The sequence below is a fragment of the Rhinopithecus roxellana genome, chromosome 6, assembly GCF_007565055.1.
Source record: "Rhinopithecus roxellana isolate Shanxi Qingling chromosome 6, ASM756505v1, whole genome shotgun sequence".
Taxonomy (NCBI): Eukaryota; Metazoa; Chordata; class Mammalia; order Primates; family Cercopithecidae; genus Rhinopithecus; species Rhinopithecus roxellana.
In genome coordinates, this window is record NC_044554.1 from 154,936,959 (window position 1) to 154,955,286 (window position 18,328).

At 46.2% G+C, this 18,328-nt stretch overlaps 1 long non-coding RNA gene and 3 pseudogenes across 2 annotated transcripts; 2 read left to right on the forward strand and 2 right to left on the reverse strand.

Annotated features, from left to right (window-relative positions):
• Nucleotides 1–614: 614 nt before the first annotated feature.
• On the forward strand, nucleotides 615–1,400 carry LOC104676292 (annotated as a pseudogene).
• On the reverse strand, nucleotides 1,154–1,264 carry LOC115898513 (annotated as a pseudogene).
• A 9,330-nt stretch (nucleotides 1,401–10,730) lies between the features above and the next one.
• On the reverse strand, nucleotides 10,731–12,264 carry LOC104676282 (annotated as a pseudogene).
• Nucleotides 12,265–13,096: 832 nt separating this feature from the next.
• On the forward strand, nucleotides 13,097–18,081 carry LOC104678026. 2 transcript variants are annotated; one of them, XR_004058053.1, is made up of 4 exons: nucleotides 13,097–13,168; nucleotides 13,335–13,591; nucleotides 14,734–14,860; nucleotides 17,338–18,081. It is a non-coding gene; the product is annotated as an uncharacterized LOC104678026 (long non-coding RNA). The 2 variants fall into 2 exon arrangements; XR_004058054.1 differs by lacking the exon at nucleotides 13,097–13,168 and adding an exon at nucleotides 13,205–13,228.
• Nucleotides 18,082–18,328: the final 247 nt, after the last annotated feature.

Here is an 18,328-nt window from a genome sequence, read left to right on the forward strand (position 1 = left end):
GAGAATCACTTGAACCTGGAAGGTGAAGGTTGCAGTTAGCCAAGATTGCGCCATTGCACTCCAGCCTGAGCAACAGGAGCAAAACACTCTGTCTCAAAAAAAAAAAAAAAGTCTGATACTGATATATGGACTTAAAGCTTTGTACCTGAATGAGGACAAAAAATACACAATTTAAGACATGGCTATATCTTCATTCCCATGATCTTTCCCGGAATAAGCAGAGATAAGTGTCCTCCTGTACCTTACAATGACTCCACTGTTCTAAACTGTGTATTTATGCAAGGCGTAATTTGCCCTGCTGTGTACTTACAGTTAGAAGAACAGAAGTATGTATCCAAAACAGAGCAACTTTAACCAGCAAATAGACTTTAATTATTGTGAGAACTTCAGCAGGGGTAGCAACCCAGGACCCAATTTTAAAATTAGAAGCACTGAGGATGAGAAGTGAGGCAGTGGAAGTAGCTCTTAGCTCTCAGAATCTATGTCATAAGGAAAAAAAGTAGATATAAGATGTATTTGATAATTATATTGAAGGAATAAAAAAATTAAAAATGTGTCATAGAAGCATATAGTAATAGGCGAGGGGAAACTTAAATCGTCATCCCGGGGCAGCCATGGTGGCTCCATCCGTGAGGCTGGTGTCACGCAGTCTCCCAGTGTTGGCAGTGTCTCCAGGCCTTCTCCTCAGTTCTGCACACAACTACAAAACAAAAGAACAGTTGCCAGCACTTGGAAGAGGACGTGGATCCAAACCAAATGGGGGACAGATACTCCCTACAGACAAGATACTCATGGAAGAAGTCAAGTTAGAAGAGCAGCTGAAGGAGGCTGTGGAAGAAGATAAGCAAGCATTGGCAGATACTGAGGGCTCGCAGCAAAGCAGCCAAAAATTGGTGGAGGAGGCAAATATGTATAGCATTCAGGGCTTCTGCAAGGACTTGTTAGAGGTGGCAGATGTTTTGAAGAAGGCAACACTGTGTGTTCCAGAAGAAGAAATTAAAGACAATAACCCTCACCTGAAGAACCTCTGTGAGACTCTCACAATGAGTGAAGTCCAGATTCAGGAAGTGTTCAGCAAGCACTGCCAAGCTGAACCCTGTCAGTGCCAAGTTCCACCCTTATGAGCATGCGGTCTTTTATTCATCTTTGTTCACATCCGACAGGCAATGTGCCAGTGTTGTAACAAGCTTTGAGGGAGGCATATCTCACACATGAAAACCCAGCGTGAAAACCCAGCCGTCACACTTACGAATCACAGGAAGATCTAGCATGAGGTCTTGTTCCACATGCTGGTTTAGGGGAAAGAGCTGAGCCCAGTGGTTCTGGTTACTAAAGTGAGGTTCAAGCTGCATGGGCAGCCCCTTAGACCCGCCCTTGTTGGTGTGGTGAAGGAGGCTTAGCTGCCTCTTACAAGACTTTTTTTTTTCTTTAAATCACTTGCCATAATTCATGAAAAGCCGTTTCACCTTTTCTCATCTATGAATACTTTTGACTTTCCCCAAGGTTGGAAAGCAGAAGTAACCAGTGGGTAAACAGCCCAGTAAGCTGTTCTCACAGTTACATTAATGAACTCGTATTCAGGAGTGTTCTCTGATTTTTAGTACCACATGTTTAATCATTCCACTTACTTAGTAAAAAAAGGCCAGTAGGAAACTACTAGAGTTTCATGAATCACACTGTATCTGCTCAGACTCTAGTGACATCAAAGTATTTTAAATGAACAAAATGTCTTTGGGAATTCTGCTTTTTGGCAATCTGGACACTCCTGTCTGCCCTGTGTGTCTCTTGTGCAGCTTGTAGCATGGGAGTTACTGGATTTCTTAGCCCACTACACATTTCGTTCAATAAAGGGAAAGCTAGGGTCGAAACATTTCTTATGCTAAAAATAATTTTATGATGCCCTTTGTGAAGAACATGAGTTCCTTAGACACTGTCTAGCTGCTAAAAATGACAGATTTCTGGTTTTTGATTGGTTTGTTTTTGGAGATGCAAAATGAGCATATGTACCTTAACAGTTCCCACCACCTTTATTTAGCCAGTAATTGAATTTGAGAAAATCAGTTAGTTTTGCCCTGTTTTCTTCATCTAAATGTGGAAATGTTTAAATCTGTGTTCTACTAGTTACTAATGACCTCAAGATATATTCCCTGGTGAGATGGACTTTCTCAGAATGTGAGGACTGCATGCTTGGCACACTTTAAATGTTAGTATTTCATTTTTCAAGAGGATTAAAGCCCTCATATGTTTATTTTCCTTTAAAAAAACTACTTAAGGCAGCACAAATTGGTTAAAAAAAAATGGACATCAAAACTAAAACCTAAATAGTTTAAACAATTAACAGCAGTACAGACAAAACTTAATGAACCCAGAAAATAGACTGTGGCGATTCCCATTGTAATCACGGGAGTTCCAGATGAAATACACAGAAAACATGGTCAAGGAAAATAGTCAGAGGTTTTCAAAGTGGAAACAAAGATCTCAGACCGTTAAGAAAGTGTACAGAGTGCCTCTCAGCATAATAGTCAAAGACACCCACTTGTCAACGTTTTAATCACAAATAAATTTATTTTAGAAAAATAAAACGACAGCTTTACTCAGATGTTATAGAAAAGATGATCCCTTACAGTGGTTAGAGAGTACTTGAGGAAAAGGGTTTACTTTCACTGCTCTGTTATCTTTTTTTCTTGGAAAACTATGACAAACCTGTTGGAGTTTTGTAGAACCTAAAAGAACTTACCAACACAAACCTGCTCTCACTTTGCTCCATTGGCAAACGCTGAGGGGGGCCTGAGAGTTACCTTATTTGCAGGCTAACAAATTAACCTTAACCTGCCACGGTTTCACAGATACTGGCCAAAGACACGAGTCTCCTGGGTCAGAGACAAAGGCCAGTTTCTTACAGCAGCAGCAGTAGCCAGAGCATTTGCATTTGTGCTTATCCCCTGAGTGTCTGTTCCTATGGGATAATGCAGAGAAGACCAGGGAAAGCCTGTGCATGCAGTGAGTTGTATTAGAGGAGAGGAACCTTGGGCTTAGGGATCCTTATTACACAGTAAGCGGTCTAGCCTTTTCTCTTGAAGGAGGTACTATCTCTGTCTCCTAAAGCTGTTTGCTATACAGAAATCCTTGAAAAGGTGTTGCAAAACAAAGGCAGTCATTGTGTTTGCTCACAGATGGGTAGAAAGAGATCTATGGAGAATTGTCTTCACCATCTTATAAAGGGAGGAATGGTAATAAATGGCCACATTCATTCAGTCAACCCATACGGAGCACTAACCACGTGCCTGGCCCTGTTCTAGGCGTGAGGATATGGTGGTGAACGGTGCCCTCGTGGAGCTAACATTTTAGTGGGGGAAATGGACAACAAGCAGATCTGTAACATAGTGTAAGTCCTACAAGAATGGAAAGCGGGATGAGAGACAGAGTGGCAGGGGAGTTCTTTTACATTATGAAATAAATACTCTACTGGAGTAGAAACTGTGGTAGAAATAGAAAAGGAGTTTTCTGCATTGTATTGTAAAATTACAGGGGTTGTGCGGAGCTGGGGGAGGAGAACGTGATCCCTTGACACCAGTAAGACAGGCCGCTTGAGCCTCTAAAAGGAGCTCAGAGAGTTTCTAGTTGGAAGCAAGCACTACAGGTTGAGTATCCCTTATCCGAAAGCCTTGGGACCAGAAGTGTTTCAGATTTTTGTGGTTTTCCCAGATTTTGGAATATTTACACATATATAAGATAATTTGGGACTGGGACCCAAGTCCAAACACAGAATTCATTTGTTGTATCTATACCTTACATACATAGCCTGAAAGTAATTTTATATCACATTTTAAGCAGTTTTGTGCATGTAACAGTTTTGGCTGCTTTTTGACTACAGCCCATCACATGAGGCCAGGTGTGGAATTTCCCACTTGTGGTGTCATGTAGCCACTGAAAAATTTGGGATTTTAGAGTATTTCAGATTTTTGATTTTTGGGTTAGGAATGCTCAAACCTATAATAATAATCACAACAATGAATATGGTTTGTTCTAAGTTAAATGCTAAAATTTGGTGCAAATGAAAGATGTAAAACCATGTGTAAACTACCTAAGAAGATTAAATGAATGGATAAGCTTTTGCAGAAAATACATGAACTAAAAGGACAGATTTGGGCATGCAGTGTGTACCTGTAGTCCTCACTACCCAGGAGGAGGCTGAGGCAGGAGGATTGCTTGAGCCCAGTAATGTGAGGCTGTGGTGAGCTATAATTAAGTCTGTGAATAGCTACTATACTCCATCCTGGGCAATGTAGTGAAATGCCATTTCTTTTTTTTTTTTTTTTTTTTTGAGATGGAGTCTTGCTCTGTCGCCCAAGCTGGAGTGCAGTGGCTGGATCTCAGCTCACTGCAAGCTCTGCCTCCTGGGTTTAAGCACACTTCCTGCTGCTACCACCGTACCTTAGATCTAGAGAAGGAGACAGCTCCAGTAAGAAAAAGTGAGACTTACAGTGTGCCCCACGGTACTTTGTCCTTCTTGTTTGTAATTGTAGAATATTATAATGATTGCATTCAGTCTTCCCATTTAAATTGAAAGCCATCTGAGCATTTTCTTGTCCTTTTTGTATAATTGGTACAGTGGCTTGAGTTCCACTCATCATGTAATGAGTGCTTTTAGAAGGAATGCAAATGTAATTTTTAGGAAATCCAGGAAAAAATAATCTTAGGAAAATCCAAGGGAAAACAGAATGGTAATAAAAGTACAAATACAGCAACATGGCAAGATAAGTCTAAAAAATTTACTTACAGTGTACATACTAGTGATAAGAAAATTAAACAGCCTAGCATACTTTTTTAAATAATAATTTTTAAAGACCACAGCAATAAAGAATGTTAAATATTGAGAATTTAATGTAGCAAATTAGAAGTTCATCTAAAGAATTAAAAGACAGTTTGATGTTGGCGGGGCATGGTGCCTCACACCTGTGATCCTGGCTCTTTGGGAGGCTGAGGTGGGCGGATCACTTGGGGTCAGGAGTTCGAGACCAGCCTGGCCAATGTGGTGAAACCCTGTGTCTACTAAAAATGCAAAAATTAGCCAGGCATGGTGGAGGACACCTGTAGTCCCAGCTACTCAGGAGGCTGAGGCAGGAGAATCGCTTGAACTCGGGAGGCGGAGGTTTCAGTAAGCTGAGATCATGCCACTGCACTCCAGCCAGGTTGACAGAGCGAGACTGCATCTCAAAAAAAAAAAAAAAATACTTTGCAGGCCAGTATAAACACTTAAAATATCATTTAAATTACAATGTTATATTATTTATTCTAGAAAAACAATGAAACAAATATACCATATGATTTTTTTTTTTTTTTTTTTTTGTGAGCGGTAAAAAGCAAGAATTTGTGAATCTAAATCCAGCAGACTTTTAAATATATTCTAAAATGAAAGTCATCATACCTAGATGAGATTTGGATAAAAAATGAAAATACAGAACAGTGAAATAAACCAGAGATTTCAGAAATAGATTTAATTTTTGAGGAGCAATTTATATGACAACTGGGAGGAGGAGGAGGGGGAACAAGATCGCACTTTACTAAATGCTGCTGCTGACAGATACCTGTGTAGAGTTTATTTTAGTTCTGTGTTTCGTACCATGCACCTTGCATTCCAGCCAAATCAAAGAGCTAAACATGAAAAACTTGAGAAGAAAGTAGATTAGGATATAGACTGGGTGTGGTGGCTCATGCCTTTAATCCCAGAGCTTTGGGAGGCCGAGACAGCTGGATTACTGGAGACCAGGAGTTCAAGACCAGCCTGGCCAGCATGGTGAAATCCTGTCTCTACTAAAAATACAAAAATTAGCCAGCGTGGTGGCAAGTCCTAGCTACTCAGGAGGCTGAGGCAGGAGAATCACTTGAACCAGGAGGCAGAGGTTGCAGTGAGCCGAGATCACACCATTGCACTCCAGCCTGGGTGATAGAACGAGACTGTCTCAAAAAACAAACAAACAAAAAAACAAAAATTTGCTGGGCGTGGTGGTGCACTCCTGTAATCCTAGCTAGCTGGGAGGCTGAGGCAGGATAATCGCTTGAACCTGGGAGGCAGAGGGTGCAGTGAGATCACTCCACTCACTGCACTCCAGCCTGTACAAGAGAGCCAGACTTTGGTTGGGGGGAGGTAGATAAGAACATGTATTTCAGCTGTGGAGAGGAGCTAAAATTGAACTTTTGAAAAATTGTTTTGCCCTGATGCAGTGGCTAACACCTGTAATTCTAGCACTTTGGGAAGTGAAGGCAGAAGGATCACTTGAGCCCAGGAGTTTGACACCAGCCTGGGCAACATAGTGAGACCTTGTCTCTATACATTTTTTAAAAATAAAAAAAAGGGAAAATTAAAAACTTAAAAAAAAATTGGTTTTTGTTTTTGTTCTGTTTTGTTTTGTTTTTTTGAGATGAAGTCTTACTCTGTTGCCCAGGCTGGATTGCAATGGCGCCATCTCGGCTCACTGTAACCTCTGCCTCCCAGGTTTAAGAAATGCTCCTGCCTCAGCCTCCCGAGTAGCCAGGACTACAGGTGCCCACCACCACACCTGGCTAATTTTTGTACTTTTATTAGAGATGGGGTTTCACCCTGTTGGCCAGGCTGGTTTCAAAACTCCTGACCTCAGGTGATCCACCTGCCTCAGCCTCCCAAAGTGCTGGGGTTACAGATGTGAGCCACTGCGCCTGGCCAAAAGAATTGTTTTTAACTTTTTAAAAGTCTGTACAATAAAAAATAAAACTCAGATAAAGTGGAAGGCAACACTGGGAAGTCATGAATATAAATGAGCTTAATATAATGAAATATCTAAACTTTACTAAAGGTAGTACCTAGGCTTTGTTTTTTTTTTTTTGAGATGGCGTCTCTGTCGCCCAGGCTGGAGTGCAGTGGTGCAATCTCGGCTCACTGCAACCTCTGCCTCCCAGGTTCAAGCGATTCTCCTGCCTCAGCCTCCCAAGTATTTGGGACTGCAGGCGCATGCCACCATACCCGGCTAATTTTTTGTATTCTGTTGTAGAGACGGGGTTTCTCCATATTAGCCAGGATGGTCTCAATCTCCTGACCTTGTGATCCGCCTGCCTCGGCCTCCCAAAGTGCTGTAATTCTAGGCATGAGCCACTGCACTCGGCGTACCTAGGCCTTTATAGATGAGGGATCAATCTTAATTCACCAAATGGCATGTATATGGGTAAGTAGACGACACTAACGAGGGCTGCAGTCACGGTGATCACAAAGTACCGTGAGTGGTTGGCCTTTTTCGCTGAGGGAACGAGGTGACTGCCCGCCACCCCGAGAGTCCTGCCATCCTTTTAGACTTAAGCCAGACCGTCAGACTGTTGCAGGCTTCCACAGGATGTATCGGCCCTTGGTGTGTGATGTCAATGGCCTGTGTAGATGAGGTCTGTGACAGCCAGTCCTGGGAGTTTGTTCTCAGCCTTATTCATGCTCTTCTACCGTGATGTCCTTGTGAGAACCCTTGGGAGAAATTTTTGATTTTGGTGTCAGAATTTCACCTGAAGAATTCATTTGCTTTCGTCTTTTGAACCCTGAATTATGTAACTGTTTTCATCTTAGTGATGACTGCTAAAAAGTTTAGTTAGAGGCAGATGTATGGGCTGACTTGACTAATTTAGACATCTTCCAGGAAAACATTTCTGTCTTGTCATCTGTGGCTCTGCTTTTGGGGTCTCTCCATGTTTCTTTTGTTTATTTGTTTTTGTTTACTTACTGTTTAAATTTTTGTTTTGTTTTGTTTTGAGATGAAGTCTCGCTCTTGTCCCCCAGGCTGGAGTGCAATGGCACGATCTCGGCTCACTGCAACCTCCACCTACTGGCTTCAAGCGATTCTGCTGCCTCAGTCTCCTGAGTGCTGGGATTACAGGCGCATGCCAGTACGCCCGGCTAATTTTTGTGTTTTTAGTAGAGACAGTTTCACCATGTTGGCCAGGCTTGTCTATGAACTCCTGACCTCAGGTGAACCGCCTGCCTCGACTTCCCAAAGTGCTGGGATTACAGGGTGAGCCACTGCACCTGGCCTATTGTTTAAACTTTTAAAAAAATTGTTTAATACCTATCTATCTGTATTTACTAGAGATGGAGTCTCACTATGTTGCCCAGGCTGGTCTCGAGCTGCTAGGCTCAATCGATATTCTCACTTCAGCCTCCCAGAGCACTGGGATTACAGTTATTTGTTATTCTTTTTATTTTCTAGTCTCTTGTGCTGAACTGCATTTATCTTTTAAATAGACTTTAAATACTCTTTGGTAGAAAGTGAGAAACAAATACATATATTACACCTATAAAATCAGTAAAACCAAATGAAAATTATCAGACCCAATGTTGTAAGGGCCATAGGGAAATAAGCACATACACGTGGTTAATGACAGTGTGCACTGAGTTTCTGAGGAGTATGAGTAGCAATAGATGCTTAGAGCTATAACGTTATTTATTCTTAGTAAGCGGTTAATGCCACTTTTTGGAAATGTATCACAGAGAAGTAACCCAAAAGAAGATAGTCCTTACAAAATTATTTATAGCTACGATGCACAACAATGAAAGAGGGGAAGCAACTCAAATGCACAGTGGTAGAATAAGTCAGTTAATATAATGGAATGTTATAAAGCCACCAAAAATGATTCAGTGGGTTAGATAAATAGAAATGTCCATAAAATATGTAAATTATCAAAACATGTATTAAATTTATGTAAGACTATGTAGATATAGCAAAAAGAATGAGATGGTCATGGTGAGACTGCTAGGTAGAAAGGGGTCCCTGGAAAAACTCCAGCTGGCCTGTGCACTGGAGTGGAGCCCCCTGGAAAAACTCCAACCGGCCTGTGCACTGGGGTGGAGCTTCGGGAAGTTGCGCAGCCTTTTGTAGTAGCGGGGAGCCTGGCCCCTCTTCTTTCTATGTAGAACCTGGGATTCTAGCTGTTGGCGGCTAGAGGCAGGGACTTTGACCTTGTGAGAGTCCCCGTTTCCCCCTTTTCCTCCTTTTCACCCAATAAAACCCTGTCTTACTCACCATTCAAACCATCTGCGAGCCCGGGTCAGACACTGTTCTGTCTCCTGCTTCCAGTCCTGTAAAGATGCTAGGATCTCCCAGGGCATGACAGGCACCCTCAAAGGCAGATGTGGGGAGGCCCTAATGGTCCGACTGCAGCCTGCTGATGGGGGTGGGGTGATGGTGGCTTCTCCCAGGCTGCCGCTGGCCCACCCACTGCACTGCAGTCCACCTTGTGCTGGGGCTGTGGGGCACAGGCCTTCAGGACCTACTCCATTACCCTCCCAGGAGGTCCAGGCCTGGATTCCTTATGTCCCTTGGAAAGCTCACTCCCATCCTCGGGGTAGGAGGGCAGTTGCACGCTGGGCTGGTTTGGGTCTGTCCTGGGACACCCCTGCAGGCCAGGTGCAGCAGGGGATGTGGCTCTGAGGGGTTGCTGTGGGCAGGTTAGTGTGGAGCTGGGTTCTGGAAGGGAGTTGCTACGCTGCCTGCCAGGATACCTCCTCTGAGACAGGGGTGCCTTGTGGGACAGTGCACCAAAGTGCACTGGGCACAAGGGGACCCTGTACCCCACACACACTGACCCTGCATTGGGGGTCCCTGGGCTGCAGAACCTATCCATGATGTTGTCATGCCCCTGGCTCTGGTGGCACTGGGACCCTCCAGGATGGGCTGAACAGGGCCTCCCACCAGTGCGTACCCCAGCACCTGCAGGAGTGGGCCTAGGCAGGGGGGCAGGGAGTGACGCCCAAGGGGACCTACCCCAGCCTCCTCTTGTACCCTGGGGATTCTCGTTTTTCTTGGCTGAGGGAAGTGGCCTCTCCCCGCTGAAACCTGGGGTCAGGCTGGGTGTGGGAGGAAACGGGGCGGGGGTGAGCAGGACCCCAGACCGTGGGAATCCTGAGTTGGGGGCACAGGCTCTGCCTAGGACGTGCCTGGGGCCCCAGGGTGAACCCCCTCCTGGGGAGCCAGGCTCACAGGTTGTTCTGTGGGACTCAACGGGGGGCAGCGTCCTGGCCAGGATGAGGAAGGCCATCACCCCGGGGTCTGCGGGAGGCATACGCAGGCTAAGCTGTCGCCTCCCTGGCTCCCCGATCTGCTGCAGCCAGTCCCTCAGCCTTGGCCGGGACCCGAAGTCCGACCGCCATCCCTGGGGCTCGGGCATCCCCCGCTTAGAGGCCATCCCCACCCCCTCCATCTGCCCCTGTCTTAGCAACAGCCACCTTGTCCTGGTGCCCTGGTTGAGGGGAGGAAGCTGCCCTTGCACCCCCGGTCTCGAGTGCAGCCTCAGCGCCGCATCGGAGCCGCCCGGCCCCCCTCTGCTGGCCGTTGTCGGAAGTGCAGCCTGGCTTGAGCCTTGCCTTTCCTGGAGATGGGACCTAGGGCAGCACCGCTGGAAACGGGGAGGCGGTAACTCGTGGAGGAGTCCCCCACTGTCCCCTAACAGCGGCAGTAGTAACTGCGGACCATGCGGACTCAAGAGAGCCCCAGCCCATGTCAGCACGAGGAACCAAAACCGAGTCAAGGGCTGGGTGCGGGAACCAGCGGGGGGCAAGCCTGGGGAGCCTGGATAGCAAGTGGGGCAGGAAGGCGCCCGCACTCCGGGACTGCCTGGGCCTGCAGGGGCTCTCCAGACAGAGCCAGGGTGCGACAGGGCGCCCGATCTCGAAGGCTGAGTGCCAGGCCTGCCCTGGGGGTCCACTCAGCCCACATGGGCTAGATGAAGGTGCAGTCCAGAGGTCCCCCCACATCCTGCTGGCTAAGGGCGTGGGCCTCAAACAGCTGCTTAAGCCGACTTCTGCTCCAGCTGCATGATGCGCCCACTCTCCTCGGTCACCTCCCAGATGAGGCGTCGGTTCTGCCCCTTCAACATAAGGATAGTCTGCTGCTGCCAGCCCGGGCACGAGGTGGACGTCAGGGCAGGGCAGAGGGGCCCGGAGAAGGACGTAGGCAGGGCCCGGCTGGCACAGGCCGCAGCCAGCAGCTCTCCCAGGCACCGAGCCACCTCCTGTACCTTGGGCAGTAGCCGCCCCAGTGGGCGGGGGCTCCCTGCAGCCCCAAAGTCGGCGCTGGCTCTGCTCTGACCCAGGCGGCACTGGCGCTCCTGCACTCGTAGCTGCTGCTGGTACCAGTCGCGTCTCTGCCATCATTTCCAAACCCTGCAGCAGCACCTCCTTCTGCTCCAGCTCCTTCATTTGCTTCAGCAGGCCGCAGTCCATGCCGCTGGTGATGGTGTGCCTCTGACTTCCTCTTGGGCACTGGGGGTCCGCCGGGCATCCCCTGAGTCCGCCTCCAGGGCCCTACAGGCCGATGCACCTGTGTCCGCACTCGCGCTCTGGGACTGCTCGGGCTGCGTGGGGCACGATGGTGCCTCGGCTGGGGCACACAGCTGCTCCGGGCTGTGGGCTGCGCCGCCTGGACCTGGGCAGGGGCTTCTCCAGGACCGTCAGTGGCCCGTTGTCCAGCGCAAACACGAGGCGCTGCGGCGGCTGGTCCCCAGGCCGGGCCGGGGCGCACGTGGGGTCCCGGGGGTCGCAGTTGGCGCTCAGCAGCGAGGTGCGCAGGCCGGCCACAAAGCACTCGAAGGTCAGGTAGCCGCCGGCCAGGGCCACCTGGCGCAGGCCCTCCAGCACCCCACGGGGCAGCTCCTGCGCGTCGGCGCCCTGCCAGCGGGACTGGATTTTGCGCAGGTACACGCAAGCCGCGCCTCCGGTCGTCCAGGATGTCCAACAGGGTGGGCAGGCTCTGCAGGAAGGTGCGCGGCAGCCCCTCGGTGCTGGGCGCCAGCACCGGGGGTAGGCACGCAGCACCGCTCAGACGCGTGGGCCCAGGCCATGGGCGCCCGGGCTCTGCCCCCGCGTCCGTCCCCGCGCGGCCCCACAGCGGGGCCGGCCCAGCACGCTCAGCCAGCGGCGACAATAGCTTTTTTTATTTTTTATTTTTTTTATGCATGATTTTATTCTGTTTCCCAGGCTGGAGTGCAGTGATGTGATCGTAGCTCACTGCAGCCTCAACCTCTGGGGCTCAAGCCATTCTCCTGCCTCAGCCAACTGAAGAGTAGTTGGGACTACATCCATGCACCCCTACGCCGGCTGATTTTTGTATTCTCGCATCCAGTAGAAAGATGCTTTGTGTGGTAGCCACATTTCTAAAAAGCGGTATGCAAATTGAGATTGTCGAAAACATTCTAAAATGTAACAGATGCACAGAAGCAATAAAAAGATTATCAGACAACTTCTTCCTTCTCCATGGAGCTCAGAGGCAGCTTACATTGTGATTAGAATTGTGGGCTTGGCCAGGCGCAGTGGCTTACGCCTGTAATCCCAGCACTTTGGGAGGCCAAGGCGGGCAGATCACCTGAGGTCAAGAGTTCAAGACCAGCCTGGCCAACATGGTGAAACCCTGTCTGTACTAAAAATACAAAAATTAGCTGGGCGTGGTGGTGGGCGCCTGTAATCTAAGCTACTTGAAAGGCTGAGGCAGGAGAATCGCTTGAATCTGGGAGGCGGAAGTTGCAGTGAGCAGAGATCAGGCCACTGCACTCCAGCCTGGGTAACAAAGAGTGAAACTCCATCTCAAAAAAAAAAAAAAAAAAAAAGGGAGTGTGGGCTTTACAGTCAGAGAGACATAGTTTCAAATTCCTGCCTTGCTACCTGCTGTCTGTATGATCTTGGGCAAATCATTTAACCTCTCTGAACCTCAGCCCCCTCATCACTAAAGTAAATAGTATTAATAAGAGTATCCATTGCAGCCAGGCGTTGTGGCTCAGGCCTGTAATCCCAGCACTTTGGAAGGAGGAGGCAGGTGGATCACCTGAGGTCGGGAGTTCGCGATCAGCCTGACCAACATGGAGAAACCCCATCTCTACTAAAAATACAAAGTTAGCCGGGCGTAGTGGCTCATGCCTGTAATCCTAGCTACTCGGGAGACTGAGGCAGGAGAATCACTTGAACTCGGGAAGTGGAGGTTGTGGTGAGCCAAGATTGTGCCATTGCACTTCAGCTTGGGCAACAACAGTGAAACTCCACCTCAAAAAAAAAAAAAAAAAAGAAAGAGAAAGAAAAATATATGAGTATCCATTGCATAATCTGAGGATTAGAGAAATGTGCTTGTAGGGCACACTGTGTAGTACCTGGCTCTTGGTTCTGTTTTCTGTGAGTATGAGATCATATTTAGTAAGTCATGTATACACTAAGTTAACTGCTGGAAAGGGGGTTAGTGAGGATTCCTTCATAACTTTAGAGATAAAACATGGTTTTCCTATTGCTTCTTTTTTGTGATTCTTTTCTCATGGGAAATACTGTCTTTTCTGCTTTGTAGATATCATTGAAATGGACTCCAAGCGTGTGCCTCGAGACAAGTTGGCCTGCATCACCAAGTGCAGCAAGCACATTTTCAATGCCATTAAGATCACCACGAACAAGCTGGCGTCAGCGGATGACTTCCTCCCCACCCTCATCTACATCATTTTGAAGGGCAACCCCCCACGCCTTCAGTCTAATATCCAGTACATCACACGCTTCTGCAATCCAAGCTGACTGATGACTGGAGAGGATGGCTACTATTTCACCAATCTGGTGAGTCAGTGAGTTCTTGGTGTTGTAGAGAAGGACTAGGAAGGTGGTGGTTTTGGGGATGTGACAGATGACTCAGGCCTGTGACAGGTGAATGCTCCTGTTTGAGAAGGCAGCATGGCTGAGGAAGCTCACTTTGCATCAGGGAGCACAAGGACCAGGCCATACAGACACTCTGCCTCCCAGCACTTGATCAGAGCTTGTGTTTGTCCTACGGAAACAGATGACATGCGTTGGGCATCACTCCCCATGGTCCTGGGTAGAAGAGTCCTTCACTTGGCTGGGCTTGTTCAACCATGAATAAGGCAAATCTTGCACTTTGATTCATTTTTATAGAGGATCTCAGATTGATTTTTTTGTTTTATTTCTCAAGTTGTAAGAATTGAATACTGAGATTTTTTTTAAAGGTCAGTTCAGAGGATGTGAAATGATATTCAAGTATTATGTTGTTACAGTGGTTATTGATTATAGGCAAGACAGTATCTAATTATGTATCAGTTAATAAGGTTGAATACTTCCCACCCTTTTTTTTCTTTTATTTATGTATTTTTTTTTCTACAGAGTCTCACTCTGTCACCCAGGCTGGAGTGCTGTGGTACAATCGTAGCTCACTGCAGCCTTGACCTCCTAGGCTCACGCAATCCTCTCACCTCAGCCTGCTGTAGCTGGTACTACAGGCATGCACCATCACACTGGGATAATTTTTTATTTTTTAGAGATGGGGTCTCACTGTGTTGCCCAGGCTGGCCTCATACTCCTGGGCTCAAGCAGTGCTCCCACCTCAACCTCCATAAGAGCTGGAATTGCAGGCATGAGCCACTGCTCCTGACCTGTGTTCTTTCTTTTTCTTCCTACTAAACTCTGCTTATTTGCTTTCAACTGAATATACTGTGAAGCTAATGAATTTGGATCCTTGGGGCAGCTTATGGACTTGGTTTTTTGTGTTGAGAGCCTGGTAACTAAGCGATGGCGAGGGGAAGCCAGGATGCATAGGGAGCATTTCTGATAAATTGCCAAAAAAGATCTCAAAACAGGTACATGAATCTCTAGAAATATGTCATGATTTATTTCTAGATTCTAAGTATGTATTCACATTTATACCTACTTTTGTATTTGTCACTTTTTTTCCCTTTTCCTGTAAGTAGATTCCAAAAAGTGTAGAAGCCTCAGGTTCCTCCAAACCTGGACCTGCCCCATCACTCATCACTCTCCACCATTGTGTTCAGCTACGTGTTACCCTAGTCACCAGCATCTTGGGAGTGTGATTTGCAGGTAAAGGGGCTTGGGAATGCTCTTGATCAGAGTGATGCTTTCACCTTTATTCATACCGTTTTCCATCCTCCCAGGCACATGGTGATTTAATCCGTAGTACTAAAAATGTTTAAGTGGCCCATGTAGAATGAGATTAGAAGTACTCATATATCTTTTTTTTTTTTTTTTTGAGATGGAGTCTCTCTGTCGCCCAGGCTGGAATACGAAGGCGTGATCTCAGCTCACCATAACCTCCGCCTCCTGGGTTCAAGCGATTCTCATGCTTCAGTCTCCCAGGTAGCTGGGATTACAGGCGTGTGCCACCATGCCTGGTTAATGTTTGTATTTTCAGTAGAGACAGGGTTTCACCTTGATAGCCAGGCTGGTCTTGAATTCCTCAATTCAAGCAGTCCACCCACCTCCGTCTCCCACAGTGCTGGGATTATAGGCATGAGCCACCACTCCTGGCCTTATATTTCTTAATATAAATGAAACATACACTTGCTTGCGAGGGAAGAGCCTTTTGAATTCAGCTCTTTATCCAGAGTGGGTTAGACAACTTGGAAGTCCCTGAGAAGTGTGAAGGTGGAGACATGGCAGGTAGTGAGAGAAGTGAAGGAGGACCAGGATGCATTCGAGCATAGCCACAGTCACTAACAGTAGAGGTGGCTGGCTTGCACACACTCAGCAGCTTCTAGGGCCCTTGGCCTGCAGACTTAAGTACATTTGTGCCTTCCCTCTTCATCCTCTTCTTGCCTGACTCAGAGTCTGTCTCGTCCCCTACACCCACTGCTCCAATGAAACTGCTCTGGCAAAAGTAGAAAGTTTCCAGCTGACAAACCCCGCGGGCACTCGATTTAGTAACCTAAGGAAATCATAATTAGGAAGCTGTTGCCTCAGATAATCTTTGCTTTGTTGAATACTTTCTACCATTGCTCTTATCACAGCAAACATAATCTTGTATTTAGTATTTTAGCAACAGCATTTTATCTGAAACTCTGTGGGTTAAATCCTTAAATACAGACATTCTGGGTTGGTCCTCAGGTTCTGAAAATGAAAAGCCATGTATTCAAGTAATTGAGCATCTTCTACAAACAGTTTGTATTTCACCTTTGAATGTCAGTTTGTCATCATGAAGCATTGGTGGCATTACATTATCAATTATTTGAAACTAAGACAGTTCAGTGTTAGTGCAGATATTAATAGAATATTTTACATTTCAACTTTATTATCACCAACAGATCTTCCTTCGCTTCTCATAGCACTCTCCATGAGTCCTTTGTTCTGCCACTTGTGTTGTTCCTTGGCTTCCACAATCCCACTACTTCCTTGTCTCTTTGTAAAGTCTGTGTCTTCTACTTCCACCTTGAATTGTGTCATTCCCTGGGACTCCATCGTCTCTGCATCTCTTCCTGCACCATCTCCTCTGTCAAAGAGCTGTCACTCACCTGTGCAGTGATGACCCACAGCTCTGTGTCACCTGTCTTGACTTCACACTTGTATCGCACCTCAAATATAACTTGTTCAGAGCTACGTTCCCTTCAGATGTTTGTTTCTCTTCCAGTATTTTTTATTTCTGTTAGTGGCCATGCCATGTCTCCATTCACCAAAGTGAGGAGTTAGAATCACCTCCTCTCTCCAGTCACAGGGGCCACAGCAGCTCCACACACACCATGAGCCAGATGGGCGTGCGCTTCCGTTCTCCTCGGATGAATCACGTTTTTCTTTTTCTTTATTCCTTTTTTCTAGAGGTGAGGTTTCTATCCCGACTATTGCCCAGGCTGGTCTCAAGCAATCCTGCCACCTCGGCCTCCCAAAGTGCTGGGATTATAAGCATGAGCCAACACACCTGGCTCAGATGTCTGTTGAATTGGGCATTTGCAGTGGCATTTCTGTACTAGTAATTGCTACCGTGTATTCATTGCTCACTGCAGGCCTCTTGGGAGCCCATGACGTGTGTTATGTTGTTAATTCTCACAGTAAATCTGGATGGTATTTTCCCTCATTTACAGGTACAGAAACCTCAGAGAGCTTAAGTAACTTTCCCAGGGTCACTCACTGTTGTTAAGTGAAAGAGGTGACAGTCAACTCAGGTTCTGTCACTTCAGAGCTGTTCTTTTAACCACTTGATGTTAAAATATTTATTTGAGGATCAGAGGTCCGTGTGCCACACCAGTGTCTTGAGGAACCACACCCACTCGGGGACTATATCCTGGGTGGGGATAGCAGGTCTGGGAAGACTCAGACAGAATGGCTTCATGGTGCACATGGGGAGGCTGTACCCAGACATTGGCCCCAGAGCTCCTGGGAGTGTACAGGAAGCATGACCGGGGATAGGAGTAGGTAATTTTTGAGGCTGAATTACACGGAAGTTCATGAGTTTGTTTTGTTTACTTTTGCTTCTATTTTAAATTCTCTGTGATCAAAAGACTTTTACAAATGGATTTGAGTATGCATAGCTTTCCTAATATGACTGTATTAACGTCCTCTTGTTGTAGTGCTGTGCCATGGCTTTCATTGAGAAGTTAGATGCCCAGTCTTTGAATTTAAGTCAGGAGGATTTTGATCGCTACATGTCTGGCCAGACCTCTCCCAGGAAGCAAGAAGCTGAGAGTTGGTCTCCTGATGCTTGCTTAGACGTCAAGCAAATGTATAAGAACTTGGATCTCCTGTCTCAGTTGAATGAACGACAAGAAAGGATCATGAATGAAGCCAAGAAACAGGAAGAAGAACTCATAGATCGGACAGATGGAATTACAAGAGAAGTTCAAGACATTGTTGAGAAATACCCGCTGGAAATTAAGCCTCCGAATCAACCGTTAGCAGCTATTGACTCTGAAAACATTGAAAATGATAAACTTCCTCCACCACTGCAACCTCAGGTTTATGCAGGATGATCACAGTTTACATGGAGAGTATTTATTTGAGCCTAAATTGTAGGTAGCCCTTACTACACTCAACTGATTGGGATCTAGAATGTAACTAAATTGCTTATAAATGTCAGAGCATTTTTAAAGGTACAGTATATGGGGATTGTTTTGTTCTGTTTTTCCTAGCAGGGGAAACTTAGTTAATAATAAAATACTATTTATTTGACTTACTGATACAGATTCATTTAAGGCTTGTGTGCAAATTTTGTCTCAAATCTTTTTTCCCTCCATGATTTTCCTATGTGCTTCCTCTGGGATTCACTGTGGTTTGGTAAATAATTGCCTTTTAAAGGATAAAACAAATGAATGCTACAAAGTGTATGTCCACAGTTCGAAATAATTTTATAATTGTAAAGATAGAAATTATATTGATAAGTAGATATGTAAATTTGTAAATATGTAAAAAAAAGAATGGTGTCTGCTGTGCATGGCATTTTATATGTTAATTTTGTAGTTTAAAATGAAGTATATTGAATGTTTGCCTTTAGCACCATTTTATTTGGTTTGTCCTACTGAAATGACTCGAGAAGTGTTCAGACAAACTCCCCTAGGTCCTCCT